At 40.4% G+C, this 24,640-nt stretch overlaps 1 protein-coding gene across 3 annotated transcripts in view; it reads left to right on the forward strand.

Moving 5' to 3' along the window:
* The window catches only part of kiaa1328 (KIAA1328 ortholog), an 83,135-nt gene that overhangs the window by 25,677 nt on the left and 32,818 nt on the right, over positions 1-24,640 (forward strand). The window lies entirely within an intron of this gene.

A 24,640-nucleotide genomic window follows, 5' to 3' on the forward strand; every position in this document is an offset into this window, starting at 1 on the left:
TGTAAGGGGCAGTATTGATGTGTCAATTTAATGCGGTGTTTACACTTCCTCTGACAGAAGATCAACTTACTTTATTAAATCCTTGTCAGAACAAGCAGTCTGATGATGTACTGTGGCACCAATGGGTGGTGCCAGGGCATGGATGAGATGCAAGTTTCTGTTTTTCCCCTTGTTTTTGAGTTTCTAATCTCAGCTGGACTGCTTTGGGAAGGGAAAATGTGAATAGCATTCCAGCATTCATGCCACTTGGACTGGGTTCAAGTGGCATTAATGAAAGCCTGGTTGCAGTTTAGCACCAGGATGAATGTTGCCTGGGAAACCAAGGGAACTGGGAGATAGATAAACTTCTACCTTTTTTACAAAGTCTTTTAAGAACGTTATATTGATTAAAAATAGAATTGGTGTTCTCAAAACAACAACAAAATTAGATTTGTATAGCGCTTTTCATGTCCGGAGAACGTCCCAAGGCGCTGAACAGAGTTTTGAACCTGAGGTCGGGGTCGGGGAGGGTGGAGGGCAGGGGGGAAAGCAGGGACATTGAAAGCACGGTTGAAGAGGAGGGAAGGGAAGGACTTACGGAAGGTGGGGGCAGAGTGATAGAAGGCCCGCCCGCCAATAGTGGGGCGAGCGAGGCAGGGGATGTGAAGCAGGCCGGAGCCCGCTGAGCTGAGGGAGCAAGCACGATGGTAGGGGGTTAGGAGGTCGCAGAGGTAGGGGGGAGCAAGACCACGGAGGGCTTTGAAGGTGAGGACCAGGATCTTGAACTGTATCCTCTTGTGTGATGGGAAGCCAGTGGAGTCGAGTGAGGATAGGGGTGATGGAGCCGAATGCGGAAGAGGACGTGGGCTGCAGAGTTCTGGATGATCTGCAGCTTACGGAGGGAGGAGATGGGGAGGCCGACAAGCAATGAGTTTGCATAATCGAGTCTCGAGATAATGAAACCACGTATGAGGGTTTTGATGGCCTGCGGTGTGAGACAGTGTCGGAGCCGGGCGATGTTGCGGAAGTGGGGGAAGGCAGAGAGGGTCAAGGCACAGATGGGGTAGAAAGGGTAGTTGAGGGTCAAACGGCGCCAAGGTTCCGGACTGGTTTAGTAAAGTGGAGTGTGCAATCAACGATGGTGATGCCGTCAGCGCCTGAGGTGAGGAGGCGCTGACGGGAGCCAATCAGGAGGGCCTCGGTCTTGTTGATGTTCAACTGAAGAAAGTTAGCTCTCATTCAGGATTCGATGTCAGACAGACATTCTGTCAGGACAGCAGTGGTCCTGGAGTCAAGGGTGGAGGCAGAGAGATAGAGTTAGGTGTCATCCGCATACATGTGGAAGTTGACCTCATGTCTGTGGATGATGTCACCAAGAAGGAGCATATAGATATTGAAGAGGAGGGGACCAAGGACAGAGCCCTAAGGAACACCATACAAGACGGTCCGGGGGCTAGAAGAGAATCCGTTTGTGGAGGTGAAGTGGAGGCGATGTGAGAGGTACGACCTGAACCAGTCAAGGACAGAGCCATGAAGGTTGAGGTGAGAGGAGAGGCGGTAGATGAGGATAGAGTGGTTGACGGTGTCGAAGGCAGCAGAGAGAACGAGAAAGCAGCGGGAGCCCTGCAAAATTCCTGCGTCTAATAGCATAATAAGCAAATTGTGATAAACTTTTAATGAGTTTATATAACATGAGGGCAAAATTGCTGGTTGCCATTATGTGTAGTGACTTTAGCAATGCACATTATAATTATAATGGGGAGAGGGTGAAAATACCATTAGAGGCCAACCTGGTCAACTACATGTCACACCACCTAGTGTTTTTGCCTCTCTGATGAAGTGTTTTGCTCTTGACAGAAATGACAGGAGTAATATATTTTCCAAGTAAGGGTCAACTAACAAATGTACTTTGTAGACACAAATGTTATTCTTGTAAATTCAGTTGAATATCACACATTTTCATTAAAAAAATTATAGAATGATTGGTGATGCCTTCAGTGTAAAATTAAATGTGCTTTCGTAGCTGTAAAATGCATGCTTTTATTGTGTGTTGGGCCATAAGTTTTCCACATGGCAAATATTTTTTATTCCCCTAATTTTCTGTGGCACGTTTCAGGTGTGATGTTCTACAAAGGTAGTGTGCAATAAAACATACCTTTCAGTTAGGTGTGATCACTTTCAGTCAGAGTCACTTTTAGTTAAATGTGATCAAAAATGGCACATTTGCAAGGAGAATGACTGCAACATCTGCTGCATTATAGATTCCTTTTAGATGAATTCCTGGAACAACAGTGATTCAATGTTTACAGCATGCTGGGAATCTGTTTAACGTGGAAACAGGGCTGGATATAGATTGCTTCATATCACTGAATAGAATAAGTGAAAACTGACTTCACTGATGCACTTAAAATTACAAGTATACAACACAACTCATCTGTTTGTCAGAACTGAGCAGTATTTAATGTATGTGGAGACTGCAACTTTTAATTGAATGCTGCCCTGAATTTGCCGCTGTGCTTGGAATTGGATTCTGAACAATTGAAATATATGCCCCTTTCCTTATTTATGGAATATTACATATTGTTTCCCAGCTGCTTTTGTATTTTAAGAAAAATTGTATGTAAACATGTACATATAGGAGGCTGGAAAAATATTCCCAACATTCATTTTAATCATTAAAGTTTGAATCAAGATTTAAAAATTTGTTAAATTACAAATTGGTTTGAGGTTTGGCTTTGTTGAGGTTGTTAATTCTGTTAGAATTGAATCTGTTGCAATGACATGATTGTATAAAATATATTTGCCAGTCAAAGCTGTAATTTAAGCCTTGAAAATTTACTTTTAGAATTTATTTTATGAGTATAAGGAAAATAGTTTCAATGCAAGTATTCCCCTGGCAATGTTTTTAAAAAATGGTTAAAATGATATTTGATTGGTACTGAATAATAGTATAATAATAATCTTTACATTTGATATAGTGCCTTATCACTATATCATTTATATTTATATTTGAATGTTCCCAGTTCAAATTACTGTTGAAGATGTTTTATCATCTCTAATTTTCCATGTAGCTGCCCGCTGATGGATCCTGTAGCTAATGCCAGCTCCATAATAAATCTGGTGGCCTGAAATGGCAGGTCTCCATGGAGGTTTACATTTCCTACAAGTTTGGAGAATGCTTTCCAATTTGTTTCTTGGTGTTCGTTGTTCCTATTTGGGTCCGAGTTAACATCTTTACTGATTTATTTTAATGAACGTTAATCCAATTTTAGAAGATTAAGGGGAGATTTAAAAGAGGTGTTCAAAATTATGAGAGGTTTTGATAGAATAAATAGGGAGAAACTGTTTGCTGTGGCTGTTGGGTCGGTAACCAGAGGACACAGATTTAAGATAATTGGCAAAACAACAGCAAAATTACATTTGTATAACGCCTTTCACATTGGGAGAACGTCCCAAGGTGCTGGACAATCAGTGTTTTGGGCCCAAGCTGGGGGTCGGGATCAGGAAGGGTGGAGGGCAGGGGGGGGAAGGAGAGTTGACTAAAGGCACAGTTGAAGAGAAGGGTTTTGAGATGGGTCTTGAAAGAGGTAAGGGAGGGTGGGAGGGAGCAGGCAGGTTGGTAGGGGGTTAGGAGGTCGCAGGGGTAGGGGGGATCAAGGCCATGGAGAGCTTTGAAGGTGAGGACCAGGATCTTGAACTGTATCGTCTATGTGATGGGAAGCAGGTGGAGTTGGGCGAGGATGGAGGTGATAAGGTCACATGCTTGGTAAGGGAGAGGACATGGTCTAAAGAGTTCTGATGATCTGCAGCCTGTAGAGGGAGGAGTTGGGGTGGCTGACAAGCAGGGAGTTTGCATAGTCGAGCCTGGATGATATGAATGTGTGTATGAAGGTTTTGGCTGCCTATGATCTGATACAGTGGCGGAGCAGGTAATGTTGCGGAGGTGGGGGATGGCAGAGCGGGTCATGGCACGGATGTGGGGTAGAAAGGATAGTTGAGGGTCAAATAAGATGCCAAGGTTCCAGACTGGCTTAGTAAGATGGAGAAAAAAAACAGAGGGGGGATGAGGAGAATTTTTTCTTACCCAGTGTGTTGTTACAATCTGGAATGCACTGTCTGAAAGAATGGTGGAAGTAGATTTGACAGTAGCTTTCAAAAGAGAATTGGATAGAAATGTAAAATGGAAAAATTTGTAGGGCTAAGTGGTAAGAGTGAGGGAGTGGAACTAGTTGGTAGCTGTTTCAAAGAGCAGGCACGATGGGCCGAATGGCCTCCTTCTGTGCTGAAAGATTGTATGAATTTAAACTGTCATGATCAATGAATTTATTCTGGGTTCAGTTTTATACACAAAGGTATCTGAAGCATAATTGTGAAAAAATATATAAAAGAAAATTTATGTGCAATCAAACTGTTGAAATTTCCTCCCCCTCCAAATCTAGTTTAAATGAATCCCAATTGTATCATTTAATTTGTACCTATGGCTCAGCTGTCTACCTAGTTAAATGTAAACCATCCTTCCTATCAATATCTTTTACTTAAGAATGTTTCCCAGTTATCTAGAAATTCAGTTCCCTCCTGGAAAGAAACTAGGTAACAATACCCTTAAGAGCTTTTGCTTTAAATTAACCACGTAAAAATGCTTGCTTACTCGTTACTCGCATTCAGTGTGCAGCTTGATATTAAAAAGCTGATGTACAACAATGCACATAGTGAACTAGAAGTTGGAAAATTAATATGACCTTTTCGATTAATACGGCTATACTGCTACTATACTGGTTTAGAACAGCACATCACTAAACAGTAGTCATATAACCTAATGCTTTTGATCCTAAGGCACAACTGGTCAAAAGAGCAGCTACTGAAGCCATAGATATAAAGCACGATACTTAAAAAGGAGCCATGTGAGTATGATTTAGGGAATAAATCTAGATGGGTTCAGTCACTAGTGAGCTGTGCACAAACATACATTTAGGAAGCACTGCTCTCTGGATGCTGTTGACTTTTCTAATGATTGGAAAGTAATTCAAGGAATGGTCAGTGCTTTTTAGTCATTAGCGTATGGCTGGCTAAGACTTTTTAATAAAAATAATTCTAGTTGTATCTCAGTCATTGAGATGCTTGGGATGCTTTATGGCAGTGCTTGTGAAGATGACCATCTTTTTCAGATTTTGCTTGGTCTGCTGTATGCCAGAACCCAGCACCATACTTAAGAATATTTAAACCAAACTTGAGTGTTTCACATACAGGTGAAACCTTTTGTCAGGTGAACCCAGTACTGCTGTGAGATTGCAGAGTTGGTGACTTTGCCATTGGTATAAAATAACACATCACCTGCAGATTCCAAACACAGCTAGGCACTGCGACAGCCCTTTCTGAATGGAAGGAAGGCTGAACAGACCACAATTGAAACTTTGACCTTTTATTTTTGTTACTTGTCTTCAATTCTGTGCATCGTACGCCACTGCCATCAGTGGTTGGACATAATGGAACACTACAATTTACTGCTCTATTTGCCTTCATTTCTGAGATGCATCCATTATTGAGAAGCCAAAAGGCCATTTGGCCCACCAAAGCTCGTCACTTATTAACTCTCATCATACCATGTAGATATTTTGATCAACCTTTATACCTTTTGTCTTTATTGTCTTGCTTGGTAAATTTTTCCAAACATTTATCGCTTTGACACAGACCTTAGTTAGGTGTATTAAAAAAAAAGTTTGAATGGAAAATGAATTGGATTTAGGATGCAACACAAAGTTTACACTACAGGGATTTAAGATTGTTGTGACTTTATTACAGGGAAACAAGTTTGAAGCCACATTACCTGGATCTGAAGCCTCCAGCAATACTTGTGCTACCATGCTAGGCACAATTCCCAGGGATTTATAAAGTCTGTAGAAAGATATTCTAATATCTAGTCACAGTTCCAATTGCTTTAATAAGTCGTGTATATCCAATAAACAATTTTACCCGAGAGTTACTTAATGGAGCGTAGGGGAGCAGGAATTCTATTACATAAATGTCTTGATGACTTAAGTCAATTGGAACAATTTTATGGCATCGTATTGAATAACAGAATCTTGGGGCTATAGTAAATTAACATTTTCCTAGTTTTACTTCTTAGAAACTTCTTCACACTTTCTCAGTTTTTTTTAGCAGAACATTTGAATAAATTCAGGGACTGAAACCGATTTTTTTTTTTAAAAAAACCAAAACCTATGTTGCCCAGAACTGCTGTAACACATCACAGGACTCCTTTGTTAAAACTTATGAAATATCTAGCCTTTGTCTAGGAAGCAGCTCAGCAAAGTATTACTGCAGTTTGCAGTAAGTTATATTTTATATATAAATTACATTTTATATTGTATTTAAAGGGGAATTGGATACCTATTGTGGAAAAATAATAAAGAGTTGAAGGGGAAAGCAGGGGATTAGGGTGAATGAAAAAAAAAACTGAGCCTGGGCTCAAGGTGACTATTGTACCCTCCTTCCCCACGACCCACGCCAGAAGGCTGACCGTGCTACGCTGAAACCCCCATCCGCTCTTAGCCTCGGCGTGCGCATTTTGGCTGCAGCCACCGACCCGAGCTGCTTCTCCCAAAAATGCTCCTATCCCTGTCCTCCACTACTCACAATCTGGAACTCTGTGCCGCAGTTCCTCCTCCTTGCCCCCTCCCTTGCCTTCTTCAAGATCCATCTCAAGACCATCCTCTTTGACCATGCCTTCACTCACCCTCCTTCACCCCTTCCCCTGCCCTCCACCCTCCCCGATCCTGACCTCCAGCTTGGGTCCAAAACACTGATTGTTCAGGGCCTTGGGATGTCCTCCTGACCTGAAAGACGCTGTACAGATGAAGCTCAAAGTCAAAAGTCAAAGTAGGGGAAGCACAGCACAGACGTAAGGGACTGAGTGGCCTCTGGTGAAGTATCTGTGATAGGAAAGAGGTTGGGGGTAGGGGGGAAAGGAGAGAGAGCCTGATTTTTTAATATATATATATATGTGGACAGCAGGAAAATTTGCTAGTGGGAACAACCTAGAAAGATTTCTTCTGTGCAATATTCTTCAGTCTCTGCCAATTAAACTCTTCACCCCCCCCCACCCTATTATTTATTAGCTGGCATTTCACACACATTACTTTGCATTTGTGATTTGTTCCACCATAACACTGTGACGTTTATTGTAACAGAGTGTGCAATCCAACAGGTTCATTCAGTCTTTTCTCTCCAACTTGGGAGTGATTATGCGAGGCAGTAATTATTTGTATTCCATTCCAGAGCAGGATTGGAGATTCCCTTTTCAGGTGGCGATTGATGTCCCTGTTTTTTTTTAAAAAAATACTAAATTGTAACCTTTTTTAATGCAGTTAGTTCGGGCCAGCAGATTTAAACCTTTGAGACATCTCGAAGACGTGTTAATAATAATAATAATAATCCTTGCATTTGATATAGCGCTTTTCACATCTTCTAGATGTCTCAAAGTGCTTCAGAGAATATACTGTAAAGTGAATTGACTGTATATTTGTGGGCGAACGCGGCAGCCAATTGCGCACAGCAATGTCCCACAAACAGTCGTAGATTGAAAATGACCAATTTATTATTGTTTTTGGTTTTGGAGGGATTATTATTAGGTGTGTGGAGTAAGGAAACTTGCCCAAGGTTTTGCCCTGCCTGGAATTGAACTCAGGTCTCTTGCTTGCAAAGCGAGTGCTCTAACCACTGAGCTACAGGACTCCACAAGGCGCTATATCAATTGCAAGTATTATTATCACTACTATTATTAACAATTTATTTTAAAAATAAAACATAAAACTCCCAAGAGCCAAAGGACCACAGTGGACAAAAATCGTGGACAAAAAGGTGTAGATTTGCTATTGAACAACATCACAAGAGTTTGGACAAAGATTGGTTAAAATTGGGATACTGTGCAGAGAGAAACATTAGAGTGAGAGTAGGAATTTAGATCGGCTTTCCTCTGTGATGGAGATTTCCACTCTATTATTGTCTGAGACGCTACCCCACGTGAAGGAGTGGTATATAAATGCAAGTTGTTTTTGGTGCATAGGACATTTTGTTTAAAAAGGTCCACCCTCCAGAAATACTTTTTTTATTTGGAAGTACAATTTGTGGGACGGTTTTGCTAGCTAATAAATAAATGTTGTTTGCCTTGTAACTAGTTAACTGTATTCAATTTATATTCATGGAATATACAGTGTCAGACTGAGTGGTTGGGTTTAGCTTGGAAACATGTTTTCGACAGAACTTCTTGTCTAACCTTTCTTCCAACAAACCCCCCCCCCCCCAAAGCAGTTTACTGAACGGATCAGATATGATCCCCGGCAAAGAAAGGGATAGTATCTACCATGGCTCCTACTCTTGACTGCTATCCATTGATCCTTACTGGAAGCACTTGTGTGCGCCTCTGTTGAAGGCATGCTTAAGTCTGCTTATGTTGATCTCCGCAGTCAAATAACCCACTCTCCCTGCTTGGGCTTGGATACCACAGGGCTAGTGATGCTCATGAGATCATGCTCTAGTATATTACTTTGTATTGTGGCCAAGTGCAATGCTTCTATATTTGTGTTTTGATTATATATAGGTTTTTATAAACAATTTTTTTAAAATAAAAATTCATCTTAAAAAAAATCCTGAGTTAGGATCCCAGAAAATTCTCAGGCATGTTAATTCGTTTTACTATTAGACAAGTTACTGTTTAGGTATCAACACATGAGAAACCAGTGTTTTTCTAATCCTGGTTCTGGATGTGTTGGGAGTAATGTGTTGCTGTGTCATTGATGCATGTCAGTTTTGTAGCTAAAATGTCCCTCTTGTCCCATTCATGTTCATTAATTTTGTTCCTACTGTTTCATTTAGGTTTGTCAATTTCTTCTAGAATAAGATTAGTTAACTAACATCGCAGTCTTAATTAAAAAGGTCCCTTTAGCATTGGAAAACCCTGGAACTGTGACATAAATTGCTGACCGTGTGGAATTTAATGGAAATCTTAAACTGCATAACAGTTACAACAAAAGCAAAATGGGCTCAATTTATTACACCCGCTTGGCAATCTGTACAGTTGACCCAGTTCAGATAGGAATAAATGATGCTGTGTTTGTTTATCTTGTAGCTGTTACTCAAGTGGACAAAAGATGATTTCTATTCTGCTGACTGAATTTTTTTTATATATTGGTAAACTCAGTCAACACAAATTCTAAAAGGTCATTTGTGCTACTTGAAGGCAATACTTGAATGGCCACAGAGATAATGGTGAAACAAAGCAGTACATTTATGTCACTATGTAAACTTTGTTTTGTTTAAACCTTTTATGCCTATAGAAACCTTGTCTTCCAATTTTTTTCTTGAATATTGGATAGCCCTTGCAATATAGCTTTCTTTTTGTGCTAGCCAGTCTTTCTCTTTTGGTTTCTCTCTCACAGTTTTAAATGAGTTCTGATTTTGACCAAGATCAAAAGCACACTCAGAGCTTTTCCTTTGGTTTTGTTTCTTCAATAGATATTTTGTTCCTACCAGGTTTAGAATATTTACAGCAACTCTTGGATGGTGGGTGCTGAGGATTGCTACATGGGGGCTAAGATTATTTATGTTCTACCTGTCTTAATCAGATGCTGATGTTCTGGGCAATAGCACTGACTGGCTGTCGTATATTAATATTCCATGAAGAATTATCTGCCTGAAGTTTCAGAAAATTAGTTTCTGTTGGGAATAATTTCTGCCTTAAAAATAAAATTTGCATGTCTTCAAAATGTGCACATGAACATGAATAATCTTAGCCACAATGTAGCACTAATAATGCAACCATTCTTCTGTTATGTTAAGTTTGAACGCATATCTTACATACACAGAACCCACAATCTTCTGGGGGTGAGAGTGAGCAACTGAGCCAGGCTGAAATAATAAGATGGCAGAGCAGGTTTCATGAGCTGAATAGACTGCTGCTGTTCGTATATTAAGCTGAAAACTAACACTTCAGTGACATTTTGTACTTCTAAATACTAGAGTTTTGTATTAAAACTTATTGCTTTGCACTATGTGTCTGGACTCAGGAGATTAATTTCTTGCTAACAGGAGTGGATGTGCTCTCTACATCAATTTTATAATAATAAATAATAATCCTTGCAATTGATATAGTGCCTTATCACATCTTCGAGACCAGGACCGCCTTCTTCCACCTCCGCCAAATTGCCCACCTCTGACCATACCTTACCCCAAATGCAGACAAAACCCTCGTGCATGCGTTTATCACCTCCCGCTTGGATTACTCCAACGCACTCCTGACCGGTCTCCCCAGCTCCACCATGCACAAGATCCAGCTCATTCAAAACTTTGCCGCCCACATACTGACCTTGACCAAATTCTGTACCCACATCTCACCAGTTCTGGCCCAGGCTCCACTGGCTCCCCATCACCGAAAGGATCGACTTCAAGATCCTCACACTCGTGTTCAAATCTATTCACTCCCTGGCACCTCCCTACCTCTCTGACATCCTCATTCCCCAATCCACCACCCGGCGTCTCCACTAGACTCACACCAGCCCTCTGCTCGTCCCTCCCACTCTCTGCCCCACCATTGGAGGTCGTGCTTTCATCCACTATGCCCCAAAACTCTGGAACACTCTTCCTCAATCCCTCCGCCTTGCCCTCTGTCTTGCCTCTTTCAAGTCCCACCTGAAAACTTCCCTCTTCAACTGTTTACGACCACCTTCCCCCCTCCCCCTGGCTCAGAGTCAAGGTTCTGCCAATGTTAAGTGCCCTGAGACGCTACTGTGCATGGAGGGTGCTATATAAGTGCAAGTTGTTGATGTTGTATCTCAAAGCACTTCACAGAATATATTGTAAAGTGAATTGGCTGTATATTTTGTGGGCGAAAGTAAAGAAGCAGGAGTAATACACTAATGTTAAAGATATATCCTAGCATTCACTAGGTCTGCTACCAAATTAAAGAGCTGGTTTTACAGTGCTTATTTATACTCCTCAACATTTTTCATCGATGCGTTCAACTTGAATTCTCCTTTCTGCAACAAAGTGCTTTGCTTAAAGTCTGATTATCATAGGTGTTTGGCTTCAGCTGTTCCATGTAGTTTCTGATGCAACGTGAGACAGAAAACGTGTAATGCTTAATACAGAGCATTTTCTTTTGGTTATGGTTATTCAATTTTCGACCTTCTTGACACAGTTCAAGGTAAAACGTTTTTCCCTGAAACAATCCAATGATCTGACATCACCTTTTGTTTGTAATGCTGTGTGGTGTATTTTATTACAAAACTCTCATACACCACCCTAGCTGATGAATCTGTCACTATTGTAAAGATTTCTGGTTATTATAATACAAATCAATACCATTAGTTTGCTAAAGGGCCAACAATCCCCGCACCCCCCCCACCCACCCAAATGGTCTTTTGTTTCATGGTGCTTTGTGGGACATTGTGTGAAATTGTACTGTCACGTTTGCCTATAAATGCACATTAACCATTCGGTGATGGGGAGCCAGTGGAGCCTGGCCAGAACTGGTGAGGTGTGGGTACGGAGTTTGGTCCAGGTCAGTGTGCGGGCGGCAGAGTTTTGAATGAGCTGGATCTTGTGAACGATGGAGCTGGATAGACCGGCGAGGAGTGCGTTGGAGTAATCGAGACTTGACAATGATGACATACGACACAGTATCAAATGCAAGGATTATAATGTCTGCAAAGTCTTTGTGTAAGATGGGAAGTTGGAGGGAAGAATCAAGAGTTGGAGGCAAGAATTAGATTGTTAGGTTTATAGAAAACTGAGAGGAACAGTGCGAAGCACAGGGATTTTAGGAAGAACTTCCCAAAGAGAGTTGGGCATAGTGGCAGAAAGCTTAGTTGTCATTGGTGAGCTGAGGTATGTGGAGCATGCCCAAGCTTCCAGAACTGAGGCTGTAGAATTGAGAGAGGAGTTGAAATTAATTGTGGAGGGAGGTTGGGGCAAAGATGTGAGCATTTGAAAATCAGAATGAGAATCTTGAATTGTATCTAATGAATAGGGAACCTGAGATAGGAGTGGAATTGGGTGGTATTCCAGAGGTGAAGAAAAGTTGTCTTGGTCAAGTATTGGATATAGAGTTTAAAGGGACAAATGCCAAGATTGGTGCACATTGAGAGAAGTTGGTGGACTGATCTGGAGATGAGGTGTAGGAGGAAAGCAAGATGGCTGGTGTTAAATATGATCTCATATCTGAGGACAAGGGGGAGCATTTAGATAGTAAAAGAAGAGAGCCAAATATGGAGCCCTGAAAAATGTTTCAGGTGACTGGGTGGGGTTAAGAATTGTGTGCATTTTAGGTAACCAAGTGAAGGGGTTAGGAGTGGGACCAGGAAAGTATGGGGCCATGGAGTGAAGTGAAGGAAGAATGATAATGAAGATGTCGGGACTGACTGTGTTGAAGGTGGAAGGGAGTGGAACAACCCACATCTGGATTTTTATTCCCCCTTCATCATTCAGAATCTATTGCTGCAATAAAATATACGCCTTTATAAATCTCTGATCATGAAGTGCAGGTTGGATGTAACCTTGTCATTTTTGACTGTTAATAAAGGAGCAGGCAAATTAAACGCTCTTTGCATTGCTTCGGAAGACTGTTAAACTTCCTACTTTATGATTGCATCCTATTCCTTGGGGCAAGATACCATATTACTTGGGGTATGATGTAACTCAGAATAAAATGGATTGTGTTTAGGGGTATACAGAAGGAATGGGTATGCAAATCTAAATATCAGAATAATAGTAAGGTACAAAGGTAATGAAGTTGGAGTGGGGCAACTGCACAGTTTGAGTTGCAGCTGAAGTACTGCTGCCATCTGTGCAACCTGCCTTCCAAACAGCCACATCAGAGATTCAAATGATGCATTCTCTCTGGTGCAGTTAACATTTGTAATAAAACATTTTACCGTCTGAAGATCATCGAGGTAGATTACTTATTCACACATTGTGTGACACATACAGGTGTTACCGCAGGTTATTAGTTGCGAAGTAACCTGCTGCAGTGGACATACAAGCAGATGAATCAGTCCATTCATAAATTATGCATTCATGTTTCACAGCAAGCTGCTCTGTTCTTAGTTGCTTCAGTTTGTAAGGCACCGATTAGTGCCGAGTTCTAAATAATTGAAAAACTTTGATTCCCTCAACAATTTAAATAGACCTATTGCATGAAAATAAATTATTTTTAAAAACTAGAAAACCAAAGGTGTAAATTGCTCAGCTCTTTCCACAGACGCGAGTACCTTGGCTGGATCTGGTTAGTCTTGAATGCGTACACTGGAAAGTTGCCCATATGTGCAATATATTGTAAACTTTGCCAGACAAATGGGACAGTTAACACGGAACCGAGTAACTGAGCAGGGAGACTAAGGTGTAAACCAGGCCTCATTGAGACACTTGTGGTTTAAGTCAACCATCTGTGAGCAGATTTGTTTGCCAGGTATCCAATGTATCATCAAGCATACAGTTCTTTAGACCGACTGCTGAGGGCTCAATATAAATTTGGAAGGGTGCTCAGGGGATTATTGATCATACCCAAGTTGATATAAGGATTCACAATGGAAATAACAATAATAATAATCCTTGCATTTGATTGCCAGACTCCGCCACTACCTCATCCCTCAGGCTGCCGAAACCCTTACCCACACATTCGTCACATCAAGGCTCGATTATAGAAATTCCCTCCTCATCGGCCTTCTCAACTCTTCCCTTTACAGGCTGCAGATCATCCAAAACTCTGCAGTTGGTGAACTCACATGCACCAGGCTCCGTGACCCCATCACTCCCACCCTCGCCTGGCTCCCCATCCCCCAGAGGATCGAATTCAAGATCCTCGTCCTCACTTTCAAGGCCATCCATGGCCTTGCCCCCTCCTACCTAACTGACCTGCTGACTCTACCAACCTGCCCGCTCCCTCCGTTCATCGGGCTCCGGCCTGCTCCATGTCTTCCGCCCGACCCGGCCTACCATCGGTGACCAGGTTTTCAGCCTCTCTGCCCCACACTCTGGAACTCCATCCCACAGTCGCCTCGCTTCCTCCCTTGCCTCCTTCAAGGCCGGTCTCAAGACCCTTCTCTTCTATCGTGCCTTTGGTCGCCCTCCCACCTCTCTGCCTTCCCTCACCACTACCCCACCCCTCCCCCATGTTCGGGTCCTGACCCCTGACTGTCCAGCGCCTTGGAATGACCTCCCGACCTAAAAGACGCACTATAAATGTAATTTTGTTGTTGATATAGTGCCTTATGTCAGGGTTTTCAAGCACCTCGCAGGATTTACTGTAAAATGAAGTGACTATTTCGTAGACGAATGTGGCAGTGGACTTGTTCGTACCAATATTTCACAAACCACCATGAAGTAATTGACCAAACATATCTGGCAGATTGTTGACCAGGATACCAGGAGAAATCTCCTTCTCTTTTCAAAAAGCATCATGCAATCATCAGTGTCCATCGGAATAGGTTTAGTTAACTTCTCATCCGAGTGATGGCAGTGTCAGCTTAGACTGATGTGGGGCTCAAACTCACAACCTTCTGACTCCAAGGTGAGAGAATCTAGTTAATGTCATTTATCTCTGAGCTAGTCAAGAATCTACCTGCTGTACGTAAGGAGTACCCAGTGTCCACTAGTGTCCTCGCCTACTGGACAGTTGAATTCATGGAGGTCAGGGTGTTTTCTTCAATAGCGACTGAGTGATGAGAATGACTCATTTTCTTACAATGTTTATATAAAAATGTATTCTAGGACCAGGTTTTGTAATGTAAAAAGCAATATTATGACTAAAAGGGATTGTTTTCAGCAGGGGTTTGTTTCTTTCATCTGTGTGGGACCCCCACTAGTTTTTTTGAGTTTATCCTGCAGAGAGAAAAATGCATTACATTTTGTTGTTGTGCATTACACAACAAACAACAGGGCCTGGAATTGCTGGATAGTGATAATCCACTCTGCTACCTTACACATCAGCACAGTTTTATACCACCAGATAACATAGCTCGTATAATGTGCCAGCATTTTGATTTTAATGCATGTATTGATGATTTTCTCTGGAACTGCCAGCACAAACACTTATCGTAGAGTGTTACAGCACAGAAAAAGTCCGCTCATCGTTGTTTTATGTTTGTCTGCACAGGAGCCACCTAATCTAATCCCACTCTCCTGGTTGCTACATCCATATCCTTTAATATTGCTTTTTTGCAGCATCTATCTGATTACTTTCAAAGAAAGTTTACAGACTCGGCCTCAATGCTGATTTGTTCCAGAGAATTCCACATTTAAATCACTCAAATCATTCTAAAGAACTGATTTCTATCCTTCCCTTTGATTCCTTTTGTCATTCCTAAATTTGTGTCCTCACCCGACTGTCTCATTGACCAAAGGAAAAAAAAATCATACATTGGATTTCCTCCCTCCAATGCACTGTGATGTGCTGCTACAAACAGTAGATACAATAAAACTTGCACAAGTCTGATCTGTATAAATTGTATAGTTGAATTTCCTGTTATTGATAAGTTTCAATATCAATAATGGGAAATTCAATGAGTTAGGCTATCATAACTCATACTTTGCACAAGTCATATTGAATGTATATTGTATATGTATGTCAGTCACGACTGATACGACTCGTGAGGTTTACTATATTTATTTGTTCTCAAGTTCACCTCTGCTGCGGTCAAAATACTTTCCACTGTTTGATCAGCTCGTCATCTCATTGCATTGGTGTTGGCCTCTTCAGGTTCAACCTTTGTGGAGTCCTGTAGCTCAGTGGTTAGAGCACTCGCTTTGCAAGCGAGAGACCTGAGTTCAATTCCAGACAGGGCGAAACGTTGGGCAAGTTTCCTTACTCCACACAGAGCCTAATAATAATCCCTCCAAAACCAAAAACAATAATAAATTGGTCATTTTCAATCTACGACTGTTTGTGGGACATTGCTGTGCGCAATTGGCTGCCGAGTTCGCCCACAAATATACAGTCAATTCACTTTACAGTGTGTTCTGTGAAGCGCTTTGGGACGTCCTCCCGACGTGAAACGCTATATCAAATGCAAGGATTATTATTATTATTTTCTCTATCACTGACCAACCATGCAAAAATGCCTTTTACGATTACTTTTGCCACTTCTGCAGTACTCTCTGGACTCCACAGATGGAATTGACGATAACTGGCCTATTTGTACTTGTTTTGTTTGCTTAAAATTAGAATTGGATGCAAAATTGCCATAGGTACGCCTACAGCTGAAGGGTGCACATTATCAGCACTGCTTCAAGTACTCTGCAGCAGTGGCTGACGGCAGCTATGGCAGTGCGTGCTTTAATGAAGCAAGTTCTAGGTGCAGGATGAGGTTCTGTATCTGGCAGGCTTCGGGAACAAAACTTCTGTTGCCCGTATCATGAAAAATATTATGTACATGAACGTAAATAGGCTGACAATAAATGATAAAAAGATTTTTTCACTGGAATTCACAGATTCCATCTGTGGAGTACATAGAGTACATGGCAAAGATTAACTGCAAAAGGCATTTTGGCCCGGCTTTCCAGTGCATGATTTGTCAGTGATAGAGAAGAGGAGAGACCTGAAGATCAGTGGCCTACACCTATGTAAATTGGATGACTAACTAGACAAAAAGTTGAATGAACTTTGACTACAGCAGAGGTGACCAAATGACCACTCTTGTGCTTCAACCATAACTAGATAGTTATTAACGCACTATTTCAGGAATACCAGTCCGTTTTACAGTTTAGGTACTTGGTGTTGTTTAAAGAAAGCGATATTTAACAGGTATCTATAGGACTGGTTCTCGTGGCCTTTAAGAGATGTGTGTAAATATTTCATCTACAAAAGATTGGTTGGAGAGAAAATGACATCCCATTTATTGTAAAAGAATAATTTGTAATCTGATTGACATTTACACATTATAAAGTGTAATTTCAAAGTCTGTTAACCAGATCTGAACGCAATGTTAACTAATGAAACTGAAAAATTCTCTTGAGTTTTGCTCATTTTCCAATCACTAGCGTTTAATGATTTGCAAATGCACATTACAGACCCAGGGATTGAAAATATTGTATTGGACATGCCTACTTTGTCACAGCATCAGGAATAACTGAAAGACAGTGTGTCAAATCAGTACAGTCCGTATCCCTCCACAGATTAGATTTGAAGAAATATTTGTAAAATAACAAACGATGAATAGTTCTGATTCTGATCATTTAAACTGTTATGGAGCTTATTACTTTTTTAAGCCTATTTCCAGTGTAATTGTTTCTTCTATTCTCTTGTTCTGTATACCACATCAGTATAATTTGATATTAGCGTTAGAAAAGTTTCATTTGAGACCATATGTGTTTTGTTGGATATGGTGTACTGCTCCAAATGGTGCAGTGCACAACAACAACAACTTGCATTTATATAGTGCTGTCGCATGGGGTAATATCACGGAGCATCACCAACACTAGTGAGAGAAAAGAAACCAAGAAAATGAGGAACGGTCAAGAAATGGCTAAGTTGCACCTTTAAAAGCTTGTAGATTTTATAAGGGAGTTGTGTTCTATAATCTTAGACCCTAGGCAATATTTATTGAAGTAAGAGTGCAATGAATTTCTATCACAGCTCAGTGAGGAGCTGGAGAATTAAGACTACATTTCACTACAATCTTGGGAGGGACAAGAAGAGATTCAACAAATTGGGGCTGTTTTCACTGAAACAGAAGGTGAATCCGATCTGAACGCAGTGTTAACTAATGGAACAGAAAAATTCTCTTGAGTTTTCCTTATTTTCCAATCTGCTAGCATTTAATGACTTGTAAATTGCACATTACAGACCTAGGGATTGGAACAACTGATCATGGTGTTCCAAATTCTGAAATTTTTGATGAGTTAAACGAGGAGAAACCATTTCCACTGGTTGGCGAGTTGGTAATAATAATAATAATAATAATCCTTGCATTTGATATAGCGCTTTTCACGTCGGGAGGACGTCCCAAAGCGCTTCACAGAACACACTGTAAAGTGAATTGACTGTATATTTGTGGGCGAACGCGGCAGCCAATTGCGCATAGCAATGTCCCACAAACAGTCGTAGATTGAAAATGACCAATTTATTATTGTTTTTGGTTTTGGAGGGATTATTATTAGGCTCTGTGTGGAGTAAGGAAACTTGCACAAGGTTTCGCCCTGACCTGCCTGGGATTGAACTCAGGTCTCTCACTTGCAAAGCGAGTGCTCTAACCACTGAGCTACAGGACTCCACAATGAGAGCGAGTGGGTGAGAAAGAGAGGACGAGAGCATAACTTAAAATTATTACCAAAAGAACAAAGGACAGTTTAGTTGTTTTTTTTTATACATATGATTGTTAGGGCAAATATTGTCCTGCGAAAAAGGGCTAAAATGGAATCTCTAGTGGGTCTTAAAAAGAATTGGACAAATATTTGAAAAGAAATATTGTGGGTTTTGGGGAAACTGTAGAAGAGTAACTGAATGGATTCTTTCAGAGAGTTGTCCCGATGGACCTAATAGGCTCCTGAGTTATTGAGTTATCTTCGCCCACAATGTTGGCAAAGAAGCAAGACTGCCTCTTAGATGCTGCATTAGTAAGAGAGGAGATCATGACATCAAGAATATCAGTAGATGAATGATTAACAGTGGAGCCTTTGAAGATAAGAGGTGGATGAGGCATAAAAAGAGTCATGAAGAAACCATCTTTGAGAAATTAAAAAACAGGATTTTCATTGTACCATTGTAGGACATGGAGGAAGTTAAGATTTTATTCAGCCATTGCACTAAGTGAAGAGTGAAAATTCTGTACATTGAGAATGCACAGCCTAAAGGAAATTGACTTTACTTTTGAATCAACAGTGGGTTGCGTGAAACGTGTAGAAGGGACAGTGTTCGACAAGAGAACCCTGGGGAATTTCTGAGTTTATGGAAAGAGTTGGAGTATGATGCATACCACAGCATCAATTGAGCAATTTGAGAGGAATTATTTTAACTTTTGAATGTGCATAGTAACAGGCTTAGTGGATCACCATTAAAGAGTTGTCAAAAACAACAAAAAATGATGTGTACCAGTAATTAAATTCAAAATGTGTCATTACTTAAATGGTGCTATATTTGTTGTGTTTCCTGGACATGGATTCTTTGTTTAGCAGTGTGCTGGAATAAAGATTAGAAGGAATGGATCCTCTATTGTTTAAGATGTGCATAGCCTTTAGTCTTTGTATGGTAGTGGGAGGATTATTGTTGCCGTTTTATCAAGTCAACCACTAACTGTGAGCCAAATGGTGGAGGGGGGATAAGTGTTGTATGTGTGAAACCGCTAAAATTGCAATCAACACCCCCACCATCTTATGCATTCCAATAACAACTATAAAAGAAACTAAAAACTGTAATCTCTTCAGTAATGGATAACAAATTCCTGAAGGTTAATTGGGAAGTGCTTCTGCTAATGCTCAGAATTGTTTGGGTGTAACACTCTGTTAGACACTATGCAATAACACATTGTGGTTCATGTATCTAGGAATAAAGGTTGGAGAGCTACACCTGCTCTGTATTATTGCTACTGTGTCTAACCTAAAACCTCTTGTCGATACAGAGATTTCAAATAGGCACAGTAGCAATAATCCCAAGCAGGTGACACCTGCATTTCCAATAATGGTCTTTGAGACCACAATTTAAGATGGTGTAATTGAAGAGCTCTATTTTATTGCAGCACAATTATGTGATTTAGGAAATGCAAATGAGAGAAAACCGCTTTGTCACCAGTATTTGGTGAGCTAATAACATTGCGACACTTAAGAAGTTTCATGCTTGTTTACTGACTATTTACTTATGCTTTTAAATTATGCTCTAATTTTCCATATCTATATTAATAATAATTAAGATTCCTTGTGTTTGATACAGTGCCTTATCACATCGAGACTTCTCAAATCACTTCACAGGATTGAACTATAAAATGTAGTGACTGCATTTTGTAGGCAAAATAATCTGGATTTAAGCATTGAGGTGAAGAGAAAACACAATTTACACTTGTACAGCGTTTTACATGTCGTGAAGATGTCCTACAGCGCTTGACAATTCTGGAAGGGCACTGGAACTGAGGAAGGTGAGGAGTGGAAAGATGACCTAAAACATAGTCAGAGAGGTGCATTTTGAGATGTCACTTGGAAGAGGGCAGCAAGTTGGAGGGACCTGAGAATGGAGTTCCAGAGAGTGGGCGGTGAGTGGTTGAAAACCTCTCCACTTAATGTGGGGTGGATAGACTAAGGGACTTGGACTTGCTATCGACCAGGTGAAGGGAACAGATGGGTAGGTACTGGTGAAGGAGGTTGTGGAGGTGATAGGGGGGGGAGACCATGGAGAGATTTATATGTGAGATCAAGGATCTTGAACTCGTCAGTGGAGCTTAGTGAGGATGGAATGACCAATAAGTGTGTATATGGGTAGGGACCGCACACCAAGGCTCTGGACCAGCTGTGAAAGGTGGAGTGTGAATTCATGGAGCTGGATGCTGTCAGCACATGTGGGTGAGAAAGATGTTAATTTTCTGATGAGATCAAATTGAAATACATGATAGTAACTGTGGCAAGGAACACGGAAGATTATAGGACGACCTAGATTCCTCAGTACAGCAGCCAAAGAATTGGTAAATGTGATCCAATCCAGACAAATCCAAAGATCTTCTCAAAATGTATTACAGAGGAGTATTTTTCAGCAGATACCCGTTTGGCAGATGCACACCTAAATCTATAGCATGTAATATAAAGTGATTATTTTTTTAAAGTCATGTGCCTCGAAGCACCAAAACCTTTAATTCTGTCATTAGTTAACTGACAAATCTACTGGATATAAAAGATAACACTGGTTTCCCTACTTGTGTGAACTTTTCGTACCGAATCAATTTATTGCAAACAACAACAAATTACATTTATATAGTGCCTTTCATGCCAGAAGGATGTCCCACGTGCTGGAAGGTTAAAAAAAGGTTATACAAACCACTTTCCTTACCTCAGCAGAATATAAATCTTCAGACTTGAGAAATATGGCTTTATTGAAAGAAAAGTTAGGGGGAACTTTAGACTTAGAACTGCTGTTTCTTTGATATTATTGAAATTTTTTTTTAGTACAACTATTTCACAGTAGGTTTCATCTGCCAAGGAAGGGAGAAAGACAGAAAAGGAAAATTGCCTCTTCTACCTATCCCCCCACAATATATACAGTCAATTCACTTTACAGTATATTCTGTGAAGCGCTTCGAGACATCTAGAAGACGTGATAAGGCACTGTATCAAATGCAAGGATTATTATTATTATTCTATTTTTCAAAATTGATGCCTACAACAAAAGGAAAGGTTTGTACCACCATTTGCTTTTCTATTGAGTCATGCTTTAGCATATTCAAGTATGCTAAAGATACTTCAAATAGATACTTGTATACTTTCAGTGGCTGCTTTTTCTTGTGAAACATTGTAATTCATATCTTTACAGCAATGCCGTTTAAGGTTATTTAATACATTGTTTGTAAAGATAAAAATACTTTCACTTAATGTTTACATACTTGGTCCACAGCAAATTAAGTTTGATGTATTGTTAAATATCAATAGTCAGCAACTCTCTTGACCTAATTGTAATTTTCTTATACATTTATAATTAGTAAAAATGTTTCACCGTGACTTTTTAAAAAAAATGGATTCTAAATAGAAGAAAGACATGCCACAATTAGCAGATGAACACAGAAGTTCTCCCTTTAATACTTTTGTAATTGTAGATTGTCTACATTGGGTCAATATAGAATAAGGTAACAAAGAGCAACCTGGAATTGAAATTATTTTGTGCACATTTTACAGATTACCGGCACAAGATGACAAAGAGTAAACTTGTATCTCTTTGAAGATGCTGAAACATACCTGAATGCAAATGCTGTGGGGGTAGGGGAGTGGGGAAAAGAAGTGGATATCTTTTTGTTGTAGGCATCAATATTGGAAATTATGATAGATGGAAAAGGCAATTAGCTTTTCAGCTGAGCGAACTGTTTCACGTACAGCATAAATAGTTGTAGTCTATTAGCTAGAAAAGTTTGGCTGCCAGGGTTCTTCACTAAGAGAGCCTGTGGGCAGTGTGGTAGTTTGTTGGTAGTTGTTACTTATGAGAAAATGCGAGCGTGTGTGGTGTGTAGTGCTGAATCCTGGTTAATGCAGTTGCTCCATTAACTACATATGTGGGCCTGGCTTGATTGCTTTCCACGCTGCTTCTTGCACAAAAATAGTCAATTTAATAATAATAATTATCCTTGCATTTGATAAAGCTCTTTACACGTCTTCTAGACGTCTCAAAGCGCTTCACAGAACATACTGTAAAGTGAATTGACTGTATATTTATGGGCGAAACATGGCAGCCAATTGCGCACAGCAGTGTCCCACAAACAGTCATGGACTGAAGCGACCAATTTATTATTGTTTTTTTCTTGAGGGATTATTATCAGGAGTGTGGAATAAGGAAACTTGTCCAAGATTTTGCCCTGCCGGGAATCAAACCCAGGTCTCTTAACTTGCAAGACAAGTGCTCTCCAGGTCATTGGAATGCTGCTTTGGGCATGCCTCACACACACACACACACACACATACACACACACACACACACACACACACACACACATACACACACACACACACACAGAGGGAATGATGGTGACAATCTGATGACCTGAAAGTTGGCCTTTTTATTAGCGTGGAAAGCAAGATGTGCAGCTTGGTGCATGTGTGCAATGAAACTGACTATTATTGCGTTCTTCGGACTTGAATTGAAATTTTATGGCCCAAACGGCTGTTTTGTAATGGGACACCACAGTATGCACCTGTATATAGACATTGATATAAATAGTAAGAAGTAATTAATCACTTAATCCTTACTTGCAGTTGATAGTTATTGTTTTCGTTTTGCTGTAACACTGAGGCAATAAGTTGTAGTGCCCACACATGAGTCTTTCTGAGGAAAGGGCACATAGGGTCAGTACTGTAACAGCGCAGGTGTGTGCCATTGAGCTTCATAGCGGTATGACTCATTATCCATAGAGGAGAGTTATCTAAGTAGGTGAGTGTTATGACATTATCATCAGTCCGTACAAAAAAAAACTCAAAAGATTAACTGCTCTAACAGTGGAATATGTTCAACAGACTGGGACTGAGCTCCAATGTGCAACTTGAAGCTGTAATGTATTGGACTTTATTTTTAATAATAAAGTATTGCAAATGTTATGGATATACCAGTGAGAATTATAAATGTGGACATGTCACAACTGGCAATGACAGGGAATAAATATCCCACATGAGTCTTGAAAAATAAATATCTCCCTCGTATCTCCTCACTTCCTTTATCATAATTAAAATTCGAAACCGATTTGTTTTTGGAGCAGGGTGGAAATTGAAAGTGCACCTCTGCAGTTCCCAGGTTGAACATTTGTGAGAAAGTTTGCACTCTTTTTATAGCAGCCTGAGATGGAGATTCCGTCTATTAGTTGTACATTAGCTTCCATCATATGGAATGAAACCATATTAAACTATATTGCAGCAATAAGCTTGTTCTTTAATTTTGTCATAAAAACAGCACCTAGGGCCTTCTGTATAATATTTAGTGGTTTGTGGGAAAATTGTGTTATTAAGCTTGATATTATCCTCGCAATTTATATAACGGCTTTTCACATTGGGAGGACATCTTGAAGCGCTTCACAGGATTTTACCGTAAAATGTAATTACTATATATTTTGTAGTCAAAACACAGCAGTATGCGCACAGTCGCGTCCCACACACAACCATGACCATTTTTTTGTTTGGAGAATTGTTGACCAGGACACTGGGAGAAACTCCCTTTTCAAATAATACAGAAACACGGGATCTTCAACAAGCATTTGAGAAGGCATACTGGACCTTATTTCTTTTTAATGTCTTGTCCAAAGGATAGCACCTCCGACAATGCAATGCACCCCAAGCACTGCACTGGAACATCAGCCTAGATTGTGAGTTCAAAGTCCTAACATGGGCTTGAACCCACAACCTTCTGACTCTGAGGCAAGGGTGCGACCCCCTGAGCCAGCATTCAGGAGCAAATAAAGTTTATACTTAATGAGTTACAAAAATTTGAGGCATTCAGCAACATTATCATTGAAAGGTGATAGGAATGGCAAGGGACACACTTGATAAATATGAACCTTATTTGTGGAACAAGAAAGAGCGCTAAATAAAGCCACTTTAATTTGTTAATACCACAAGTGTATAATCGAAAATGTAATTTTTATATCATAGTCGCTTACGCCCTGTAACAAATTAACCTGTAACAAATTAACCGAACAGTAAATCTCATTCCTTGACACTTTGATATGGTGCTCTGAATTTCCATTATACAATTCACATTAAGCCATGCTGTGCTGCTTCATAATGCCAGATCAATCTGTCGGTGGCTGGTGAGAGGATCTGTATCTTGTGGAGAAGCTTTAAGCAGAGGAAGTGAACATTTACTGCAAGGTTAACCTGTTAGACGGTATAACAGATCTTTAGAGTTGAATGCTAGTAATTTTGAACATGGCATTTCATTTGTACATCTAGGTGGTGAGGTACCTTGGCATGTGAACGCAGTGTGCAGCTAGACAATGGTAAAGTG

Source organism: Callorhinchus milii, unplaced genomic scaffold (assembly GCF_018977255.1).
Source record: "Callorhinchus milii isolate IMCB2004 unplaced genomic scaffold, IMCB_Cmil_1.0 Scaffold1, whole genome shotgun sequence".
NCBI lineage: Eukaryota > Metazoa > Chordata > Chondrichthyes > Chimaeriformes > Callorhinchidae > Callorhinchus > Callorhinchus milii.